General features: G+C 44.5%; 1 long non-coding RNA gene across 1 annotated transcript in view; it reads left to right on the forward strand.

The window, feature by feature from the left end:
• The window catches only part of LOC106895968, a 30200-nt gene extending 20604 nt beyond the window's left edge, over positions 1-9596 (forward strand). The window contains exons 2-3 of the long non-coding RNA XR_001413556.1: positions 9218-9285; positions 9487-9596. This is a non-coding gene — a long non-coding RNA (uncharacterized LOC106895968). The remainder of the gene's footprint in view (positions 1-9217; positions 9286-9486) is intronic.
• The last annotated feature ends 763 nt before the right edge of the window (positions 9597-10359 follow it).

A 10359-nucleotide genomic window follows, 5' to 3' on the forward strand; every position in this document is an offset into this window, starting at 1 on the left:
GATGATCTGAAAGGTCCCTTCCAACCCAGACAATTCTATCATTCTATAAAAATATTGCCAGCCATCTGTGCTGTGTTTGCTCCCTCCCTCCCACCCTCACATGCGCCTGGATGTTCTCTCTGCAGCAGGAACTGAAAACCCCAAACTGAGTTCCCAGAGCCCAGCACAAGGGGAGAATTAGACTTTGTTCAGAAAATTTCAAGAACTTTCCTCCCATAAGGTATTGCTGAAATAGCAAGAAGCCTCATTGTCTGATAGGCCGTTCCCTGACCACTCTTCTTCAACCAGATAAAGAATGAATATAATCTTGGAGACCAGGCACCGTGTTGGCCGGGAGAATTAGCCTGAAAAAGCTTGGAGGATTAGAAATGCCCGTTAAAAAGTAGATTTAAACTGTCTTTGTGAGATGACAGGAGCAAGTTGAGGCTTTCTCATCCTGTGTCAGCCTTGGTTTGGATGTCTTCAGAAAATCATTATTTAAAATAACAAAGAGAACTTTAAATGGAGAAGGAAACTAGAGCATTTGTCCCGGATCTGCGTCATTTCTATTAGTTTATAAATGAGTTTGTAAGCTCCCAAGCAGGGAATTGCAAACCTTGAAGCTCTAGAACACCTGAACAATGTGAAATTCCCTTGAGGAATCGTAGCTGGGTTTTGGGAAGAGACACTTGAGTATCTCCTAACAGTCGCTTTGCAGATGAGTGTTGGACTGGCTCTCATCAAAGTCTGTGGTGCCGTGAGATGAGTTGAAGAACTTGTTGTTCCTTTTGTGGAAGTTTCTTTCACGTTTTTTGGTATCTGGCTGTTTCGATGAAGGGTGGAAATCGCTTTCTCCTAATCTGTTTTGAGGAGTACGGGTTTTGCTAAAAATATTTGGAATCTAAACTGTATTTTGAAATACAGAGATTTGGTTTCAGTGCTGTGTGAACTGAGGGTAGCGGATGATATGATCTGTGAGATTTATTCAGGAAAAAATATCAATACTAAGACACTGGATTTTGCAAGTGTTTTTTTACCTGAGTTACAAAAAATATTTGCAAAAAGTGCACAAACCAGCACAGAGAAGGCAACTAGGGCTATGGTCCACCTCCTGGGCTTTGCCACCCTTGGAGTGGAGCCCTCAAAAACCAAGGTCCACCTCCAGGACTTGGACTTGCCTCCTTCAGCATGTTATGTTGGAACATAAGAGGCTCCACTCAAATATGAGGAGAAACTTCTTCACAGTGAGGGTGACAGAGCCCTGGAACAGGCTGCCCAGGGAGGGTGTGGAGTCCCCTTCTCTGGAGATTTTCAAGCCCCACCTGGATGCTCCTGAGTAACATGCTCTGACAAGCTCCGGGTGGTCTTGCTTCAGCAGGGGAGTGGGACTAGATGATCTCTATGGTCCCTTCCAACTCTAAAATTCAGTGAAATTCCCCAATCTCCCCATACTAACTCACCCAATATTTTTTTTAAAAAAAAAACAACTTTTTGCACAATTTATCCTGGGATTGCCTTTCCTACTGGCAGCTTTTCCCCTGCTCCAGCCACCTTCTGGCAGCCCAGATGGGCAGAACCAGCCCTGCTTCCATTGTGTCAACCTTCTTCCTGCAAAAAACCTTCCTCCATGATTAATTACGCGATCATTTAGGTTGGCTCCGTGATTACTATGCAAGTCAGTAGTCCTGGGCTGGGAACAAATATTTCATTCACTCCGTGTCAAAGGCCTTCAGCGACGGAGCAATTTGACAGCGTCAATTCAGTAACTTCCATGGACTTCTCAAACAGTTGCACCCTTGATCTTGGCATAGCTCTTCCCAGTGAAGAGGAAAATTCAGTTTGTTTCTTCTGTAGGACATTGGAGGGAATTTGTTTTTTTTAAATCCCTGCAGTTCTAATTTTATGATGGAACTGCATCTGAAAACAGGCAAGTGCCCAGTGAGCTGAGCATTTCTTTGTAAGTCAACCATCCTCTCATCTCCTCTGCCCCTCAGTTGGGTCCTGGTCCGATTGTTAGAATCATAGAATGGTTTAAGTTGGAAGGGACCTCAAAGATCATTGAGTTACAGCCCCCATGTCATGGGCAGGGACACCTCCCACTAGACCAGGTTGCTCAAAGCCCCATCCAGCCTGGCCTTGATGGTCCAAGAGGGGTTTATAATGATTCTCCCCACCCCAAATTTACTTCTGAGAGTGGAAATTTGACCTCAAGTTCCTCTTTGCCCCCAGAGAGAAGATATCCGTAAGCTCTCTAGCTAAACTGCACCTCCTCTGCATTTTCTGTAGAAATTATTTCTCAACAAAAGAAAAAAAGTATGAGGTTTGTGACTCATCCCTTTGCAAACACGTCTCTGCAGAAAAAAAAGGTCAAAAGCACATTTTGTAAACGGTGCATGTGGGCTAGAAGAACTCTGAAACCCCAGAAATACTGCAGAAAGACCGCAAGACTAAATGAAAGTAAGCAAAATATTTGAGGGGAGAGGATGAGGCCGGGGAGACAGGAAAGGATCTTTCTATAGCTTGTGCTGTAGAGAAGGGCAGAAGCAAATAGAACAACTATAGGTCTGAGAGACTGGACGTGACCGCAGAGGGTTGTGCTGAAAAACACTATGAGACATTGTTCTGGGCAATAACTGGTGGCCAACTGTCACCCAGCAGCAATGACTCAAATTTTGGAAATCTCTTTTCTATGAATAGCCTTCTAAAGCCAGCCTTCTCCACGGCCAGAAAAACCATCTCTGCTGTTGATGGCTTACAGCTCTGGGAGGGGGAAAAAAAAAAACAACAAAACCAAGAGTTTTTCTGCCTGTCGTGTTTCCTTCGTGTTCTGAGGAATCTGGTGGAGTCGTTTTTTGTTATGAGTTCAGGGAAGTGCTCAGATCCCTGAATTTCTCTTGGCTTCCCAGTTATGTTTGTGTTTTCTGGGAGGGGTGTGTGCAGAAAAAGAAAAAACATAAAACTATAAAAACAACAGAAAAAAAAATATAAGAAGGACTGAGGCAGGGGCAGGATGTTTTAGAAAGGCTTGTAAAAGGATCAAGAAGACTGAAGTAATGGCATCATAGTAATATCAAGAAATTGAGATAGACAAGCGTCGTTGAGCTTGTCTGTGCATGAGTTGTTATAAAACAAAATATCTGAAGTAATGGCATCATAGTAATATCAAGAAATTGAGATAGACAAGCGTCGTTGAGCTTGTCTGTGCATGAGTTGTTATAAAACAAAATATATACCAGTCTCAAAACCCTAGACACTTAGCAACTCAGATATTTTAATAAATCATATTCAAAATTTCAGGAAGGCATAAATGTGTTTGCCTGGGCAGCATCCTTAAGGTGGCAAAGAATCCAAAAGTGTTGGTATTTTGATGGCTTTGCCTTCTTAATGAATTTTGTGCCTCCTCATCTCTGCTGTTTTATTGGGAAGGTGCTGGGGAAGGAAATGGGCCGTTCCCAATGTGTTTTTGGTCATTTTTGCTTTTCATCACCTGCCCCAAACCCATACCTGCAGTGCTCCTGTGCTATTCTGCTGGGATGTCTCTAGCATGAGCCCTTGGTCCTCAGCCTTTCCTGGTTGAACTTTGCCATGTGGAGACACAGAGGACCTTTTGATCAGGTCCTTAACAACATCAGCCTAGAAATGTTTAAGGGAGGCAAAAAGTCCAACATAATCAAATGCTTTATGAGGAAACCATTTGTCTGGTCGAAAATTCCTGAGCGCTAAAGGAAAAAACCATAAGGGGTCTGTAAATCAAAATGAGAAAGGAGAATGCAAATTGAACATGGTTTGGCCTGGCCTCTAGCACAAGCTCTTTTTAGAAGCTGTTTGTTGTTTGGGGTTTTTTCTACTTATCCAGGGTCGTAAAATTTTCCATGGAGATGCATTACAGAGTACTTCCTGCTGTGATGAGGAGCGCTTAATGACTATCAGTGATTTCAGTGCTAATAGTGCTGATTTGCTTTTCATGGAGGGCCAGAGCACCTCGAGTGTTTACTTTGTTAAAGACGCTGTGGGCGAGGGGATGAAGTGGGCTTTAAGAGGATGGCACAGGACTGGGGCTCGTCTGGGCTGGTGCGTGAGTGTCATCTCAGATGAGACCAAGTAGGTCACAACTGCACCATGCTGCATCCGAGGTAGTGATGGGGAAATTGTTTATAAAAAAAACAAAACCACCCCAAAACAACCAACAAACCAAACCAAGAAACCTCAACTCTCTGCTTGAAACTCAGACAACAGCCTATTGGTAGAGTCCAAAGCCTGCGACGTGGTGGCATTCCTACCTAGCTTAATTTTCCCTCAAACAGGGTCAGGACAACCTGGACACCAGTCACCCTATTGATGACGTTTTCCCACCAGCTGTAGGACTGCAGTTAGAGGATACACAAGGGAAAAAAGGCCCAAGACCTGCAGCCCAAGATTTGCAGATGCTGTCTGGAAAACCCTTGAGGGTGGGTTTTTGTAGATCATTAGTCCAGGTAAAGATTTCGGCCTGGAGAAGAGAAGGCTTTGGGGAGACCTCTGTAGATCATTAGTCCAGGTAAAGATTTCAGCCTGGAGAAGAGAAGGCTCCAGGGAGACCTTGGATCCCCTACCAGTCCCTAAAGGGGCTCCAGGAGAGATGGGGAGGGACTCTTATCAGGGAGTGGAGCCATAGGACAAGGGGTAATGGTTTTAATCTGAAAGAGGGGAGATTAAGATGAGTTATTAGGAAGAAATTCTTTGCTGGGAGGGTGGTGAGAGCCAGGAATAGGTTGCCCAGAGAAGCTGTGGCTGCCCCATCCCTGGAGGGGTTCAAGGCCAGGCTGGATGGGGCTTGGAGCAACCTGGTCTGGTGGGAGGGGTCCCTGCCCAGGGCAGGGAGGGGTGGAACTTGATGGTCTTCACTCCCTAACCATTCTATGATTTGCTAGAAGAATAAACAGGTGACAGTGGATGTCTCTGGAAGTAGGGATGATGTACTTCACAGAGAAATCTCTGACAAGAGGCTGCCAGCACGCAAACTAGCAATTTGCAGGGAAGTCTGGGTTTGGACTGAAACCTCTCATCCTACCAGGCGTAACAAGAGTATGGTGTTAAAATAATACAGAAGGTCCCAAAAAATGCTGAGGAGTCAGACTCTGATCTATACTTAGCACTGTGAAATTACAGTACAGCGCCAACAAACCAAAGTTCATTACCCGTAGACCATCTATTTAATGGAAAACTGAGAGTTTGGCGGTTGCAATATCAGGCTTATAGGAACAGAGAGAGATGAATGAAGTTAAACAGAAAAAAAAAATAAAACACATTATGATTTAAAGTCCATGAAATGCCACTGCTTACTGAAAATGACACATCGTGCAACGAGGTTGGAAAGAAGCGGTCAACGACAGCATTGGGATCACATGAGTCTTCTGAGGTTGCGACCACAGATGGATGTATCCTGTGACCGCCTTCTCCAGCTTCCACAGAGGGCTTGGTGGGGGGAGAATGCTGAATTCACTGCTTCCTCAAGGAGTTCTGCTTCAACAGCACAACCATTATGGGCCCAGATTTGTGAGCTCCAGAGCATTTACTCTGCCAGAACAAATCATTGTCTGCTGGGGGTGTTGGTGTTTTGAGGGAGAGCTGTCAAACACTAACAGGGCAAAGGGCCACCAGAAGGCAAATGCTATTGGTAAGTTTTGCTGGTAAGTGCTAGTACGTGTTGTTTGTGGGGAAAGGAAGGAGAAGTGTTGGGAATTGATGTCTTTAGAGGGCTTAGCTTCAGAGAGAAAGTCTGCAAAGTGGTGGTAGATGTGCGAGTTCCTCCATCAGGGCTGCTGGGACTGGTCCCTGAAAAAGGAGAGCTTCTCTGTGCCCAGAGCAATTCCCCAACTCTGTCTTCTCAGTGGCCTGTCTTATGTTTTCATATATCCCTCCCCAAAGGAGAAATGGAGATCCCCTCTAATGGACCTGCCCCTCCCAGCAGGGATTGTAATTCCCCGCAGTTTTCCCTGCTTGAGCAATTTCTGTATCCAGTTGATCTCAGTAGGGCTATTCTTCCCTTGTAAAAGGAAGCAAAAGAAAAGGGGGTAAAAAAGGAGAAAGCTTATTTTCCTGCTCTGAGCAAGAGTGATGCATGAAAAGATCACTGTCTCCAAAATGCTGTATCATAAAGACATCACAGGCTGCAGAAGAATTTTCTGTTTGCGAGGTGCTTCACGGGCACTATCAGGCTTGAAATCTCTGCACCAGAGTGCTGCATTTAAGGCAAAAAACAGTCCTTTGAAAAATATGCAGTTTGGGGATGCTTCTGACCTTCCCTCTGTGGGGAGGGAGGTTTGAACAGATTGTTTTTTCCACGCGTATTCCCAGATCAGGCAAAAGCTGCTGCGCTTCTGTTTCATCATAGAATCACAGAATGGTTTGGGTTGCAAAAACTGCTGTGCTTCTGTTTCATCATAGAATCATGGAATGGTTTGAGTTGGAAGGGACCTTAAAGATCATCCAGTTCCAGCCCCCTGCCCTGGGCAGGGACACCTCCCACCAGACCAGGTTGCTCCAAGCCCCATCCAGCCTGGCCTTGAACCCCTCCAGGGATGGGGCAGCCACAGCTTCTCTGGGCAACCTCTTCCAGTGTCTCACCACCCTCACAGCAAAGAATTTCTTCCTGATACCTAATCTGAGTCTCCTCTCTTTCAGGTTAAAACCATTACCCTTCATCCTATTGCTACAATTGCACTGTTAATAGTTTGCTTGGTTAATTGTTGCAGTAATTTACCTTGCCCACCCCTCAGTGCCCCCACTTTGGCTTTGTGAAAGGAGCACCCTGTGGATTTACACCTTTAGGCTGCCTGGCTCTAACCCTGAGTCTACAGAAATGCGCATCAGAGCTGTTTTCCCATCTTTATATGACTTTTTCCATATAGAAATAGTCCCTCTTTGGGAGCTGGGAAGGGACAGTCCCAGCTTTGGTGCTTCTGTAGGAGAGTAAGAGCAGGGCAGGAGGGGTCTCCCCATCTTCTTGTGCCGCCTCTTCCCTGCTTTCCTCCATCCCAACCATGAGGTGACCACACAACGTGACCTGAAGTACATTTAGCAATCCATCTTATTTAAAAGTAAGTGTTTTCATAAAATTAAACAACTATTTAAGATACTGTTTTTCAACTTGTCAGCTTTTCATACTAAAGAACTGCGGCTCCTGGAAGTTCAAAGCAAGCTCTCAAAGAAGAGGTAGTTTCTGTTTCCCCACAGCCCGCTGAGTTTTTGTCAAAATGGGATTATCTGTGTATTTTGTTAATATCATGACTTGTGACTAACACAAAAGGAATTAAACCCGGGGTTAAAACAAAAACCAGCAAATAGGCAGTGGCTTCTGCGTGATCTTGCTTCTCCCCTCACACCCACGCAGTTTAGCAAGCCTGGAGTGGATTATAAAGAAAAAGAAAGAAAAAAAGGACCCAAATTCATATCACCAGGTATTAAATTCTGCAATAAATTTGCAGGAGCAGGAGTCCCTGCAAATAAGGGATGTTTGGACGGATATTGAGCTCAGCTGGCACAGTCACATGTAGAAAGGTTGCTTATACAAGTATGGGGATTCGGATAGCTGGCAGTTGGGTTTCTCCTGGTTTGTTTTTTTTTTTTTGGAAGAAACCTCTGTGATCTGCTGTGGTCTGGGCTTCCTCAGAAAGTCTCACAATCTCTCCATCACACTCATTGTTTTCTTCCACAACACTTGCATAACTTCTTTGAAAAAAATGTCAGTGATTCATCAAATAATATGTGCTGATGACATTGTATCCTCAACGTGGCCGTATTATAAAAGAATAAGAATGCAAAAGTATAAATAATTCTAGTAGAGTAACTCTTAAATGACCAAACTGAGCATGGGAGAATATTTTGCCAGATATGGCATTCTCACCGGGTCATGGAATCATAGAATTGCCTGGGTTGGAAGGGACCTTTCAGATCATCAAGTCCAACCATCAACCCAACGCTGACAAAACCCATCACTAACCCATGTCCCTCAGCACCACGTCTGCCTGGCTTTTAAATACCTCCAGGGGTGGGGACTCCACCACTGCCCTGGGCAGACTCTTCCAATGCTTAATAACCCTTTCAATGTAGAAATTTTTCCTAATATCCATCCTAAACCACCCTTGGTGCAACTTGTGGCCGTTTCTTCTTGTCCTACTGCCTGTGACTTGGGAGAAGAGACTGACCCCACCCTGGCTACACCCTCCTTTCAGGGAGTTGGAGAGAGTGAGAAGGTCTCCCCATAAACCATAAACCTCATCACAAACCATCCATGCAGACCCCTCTCTGCTCAGCCAGTTACTGAGGAGGTGAATGGCGTTGTAAAGAGATTACAAGACTCGCTCCTAGAAATATAGGGCAGGGCTGTATAAAAAATGTGGGGGAAATAAAAAGCATAATTTCTTATCAAAACGATAGGGAGCTAAGCTAGTTTAAAAGCTTTAAAAGCACAATTTTGGGTCCACTGGTTTGGAAAGCACTGGGTTAGGGAGCGGTTAGGGCAGTAAAGTGAGGAGCAGAAGTAGCATGGGGAAGGAAGAGAGAGACGGGGAAAATGGTAAGTCCCAACTGGGAAAATGATGGTGAATATCTGGAGCTTGGCTGGGACAGTGATCTTTTTGCCCCATTCAGATGCATTAAGAGGAGGACATCCAGCAGGACAGCTATCCCCATCCTGGGCTGCATCCCCAGCAGCGTAGCTTGGCTGGGACAGTGATCTTTTTACCCCGTTCAGATGCAGTAAGAGGAGGACATCCAACAGGACAGCTACCCCCATCCTGGGCTGCATCCCCAGCAGCGTGGCCAGCAAGGCGAAGGGAGGGATTCTGCCCCTCTGCTCCGCTCTGGTGAGACCCCACCTGGAGCCCTGTGTCCAACTCTGGAGTCTTCAGCACAGGAAGGACATGGACCTGTTGGAACAGGGCCAGAGGAGGCCACGAAGATGCTCCAAGGGCTAGAGCCCCTCTGCTGTGAGGACAGGCTGAGAGAGTTGTGGTGGAACTGACGTGTACCTGCACATAGGACCACAGGTCTTGCCTGGAAGACTGCATGGCCTGGCTACCCACCACATCTTTTGGGAAGCTGCTCAGGCATTTATGGGTTACCATTTAATTTTTCCATACAGTTGTCCTCCTTGGTTTGAATTTGAGCAGCTTTTGCTTTCAGTGTTGGAGTTGGGCAGTATCTTCATTTACAGATTATCATTTTTTACTGCAATTTTACCTCTTGTTGTTTATAGGCCATGATCAATTCCTCTCTTACCTTTGATGGAGAGCTAAGAAATGGAAGCAGGTTTTGAAGCCTTCAGTGAGTCTTTCAGTCATTTTCTGTATCTCTTGTTGTTCAACTCCTCTCTTACCTTTGATGGAGAGTTAAGAAATGGAAGCAGGTTTTTGAGGCCCCTTCAGTGAGTCTTTCAGTCATTTTCTGTATATTTTTTGTATATTTTCAGTTTCTTAACTCTCTGCTACGAAGATTAGCCACCTAACAGAGCTTTCTCTTGGGCAGAATGGAGATGGATTGGAGTCAATTTTATGAAAAGGAAAAAAGAGAGAAGAGAATTCACACTGATGGACATCCTAAAGGAGAGGATGGACAGACATCTCCTGGCTCTGGCACAGGTAAAAGGGGATCCTGTCCTGGAGTCAGTCCAGGTGGTCTCAGGAGGTTAATTCTCACTTGGGGAGTGCATTACTCTGATAAAGACTTTATTGTGATTTTAACCAGTCTGCCTTAAGGAAAAAAAAAAGAAATAAAAATCGACAGGTCTATTCTCTTTCTGACAATTATTTGACAACCTGAATTCTTTAATTTTTTTAGTAAAAAGATTGTTAATATTAAATCATTATTAACCCATTAGCACATACCTTATCTCTTAGAAATTTAGTGCTATGTGGAGATAACAACATACATTAAAAGACAGGTTGACATAGTGCTTAGTGACACGGATTAGTGATGGTTTTTTATCAGAGTTAGGTTGATGGTTGGACTCAGCCAATTTTATGATTCTATAATCTCTCTACAATAACCAGTAAAAAATGAGTTGTATAACCTTGGTTTTCCAGATTTCTACTCATGCTTGAAATTATAAAGGCACAGCAGAGAGAAGGAGTTTAACTCAATTTTTTTTGCTGCTGTCATTGTGGTGAAAGTCCACCTGGCACCAGTCATTCTTCTTCCTGGGGCCAGCTGGCTACTCCAAATAAGAGGATTTATCTGGCCATATGAGAAGAGGAGTATAGGAGGTATGTTTCAGATGAAGAAATATTAGAAAAGAGGAATTCTTTATAGTGTATAATCCAGCCAGATGTTCGCCATCACCAAAATCTTTGGGATGGAATTTTTGATGGGACTATGAGAAACCCATATAGAGATGTACCA

Source organism: Calidris pugnax, unplaced genomic scaffold, assembly GCF_001431845.1.
Source record: "Calidris pugnax isolate Ruff unplaced genomic scaffold, ASM143184v1 scaffold212, whole genome shotgun sequence".
In the NCBI taxonomy this organism is placed as follows: Eukaryota; Metazoa; Chordata; class Aves; order Charadriiformes; family Scolopacidae; genus Calidris; species Calidris pugnax.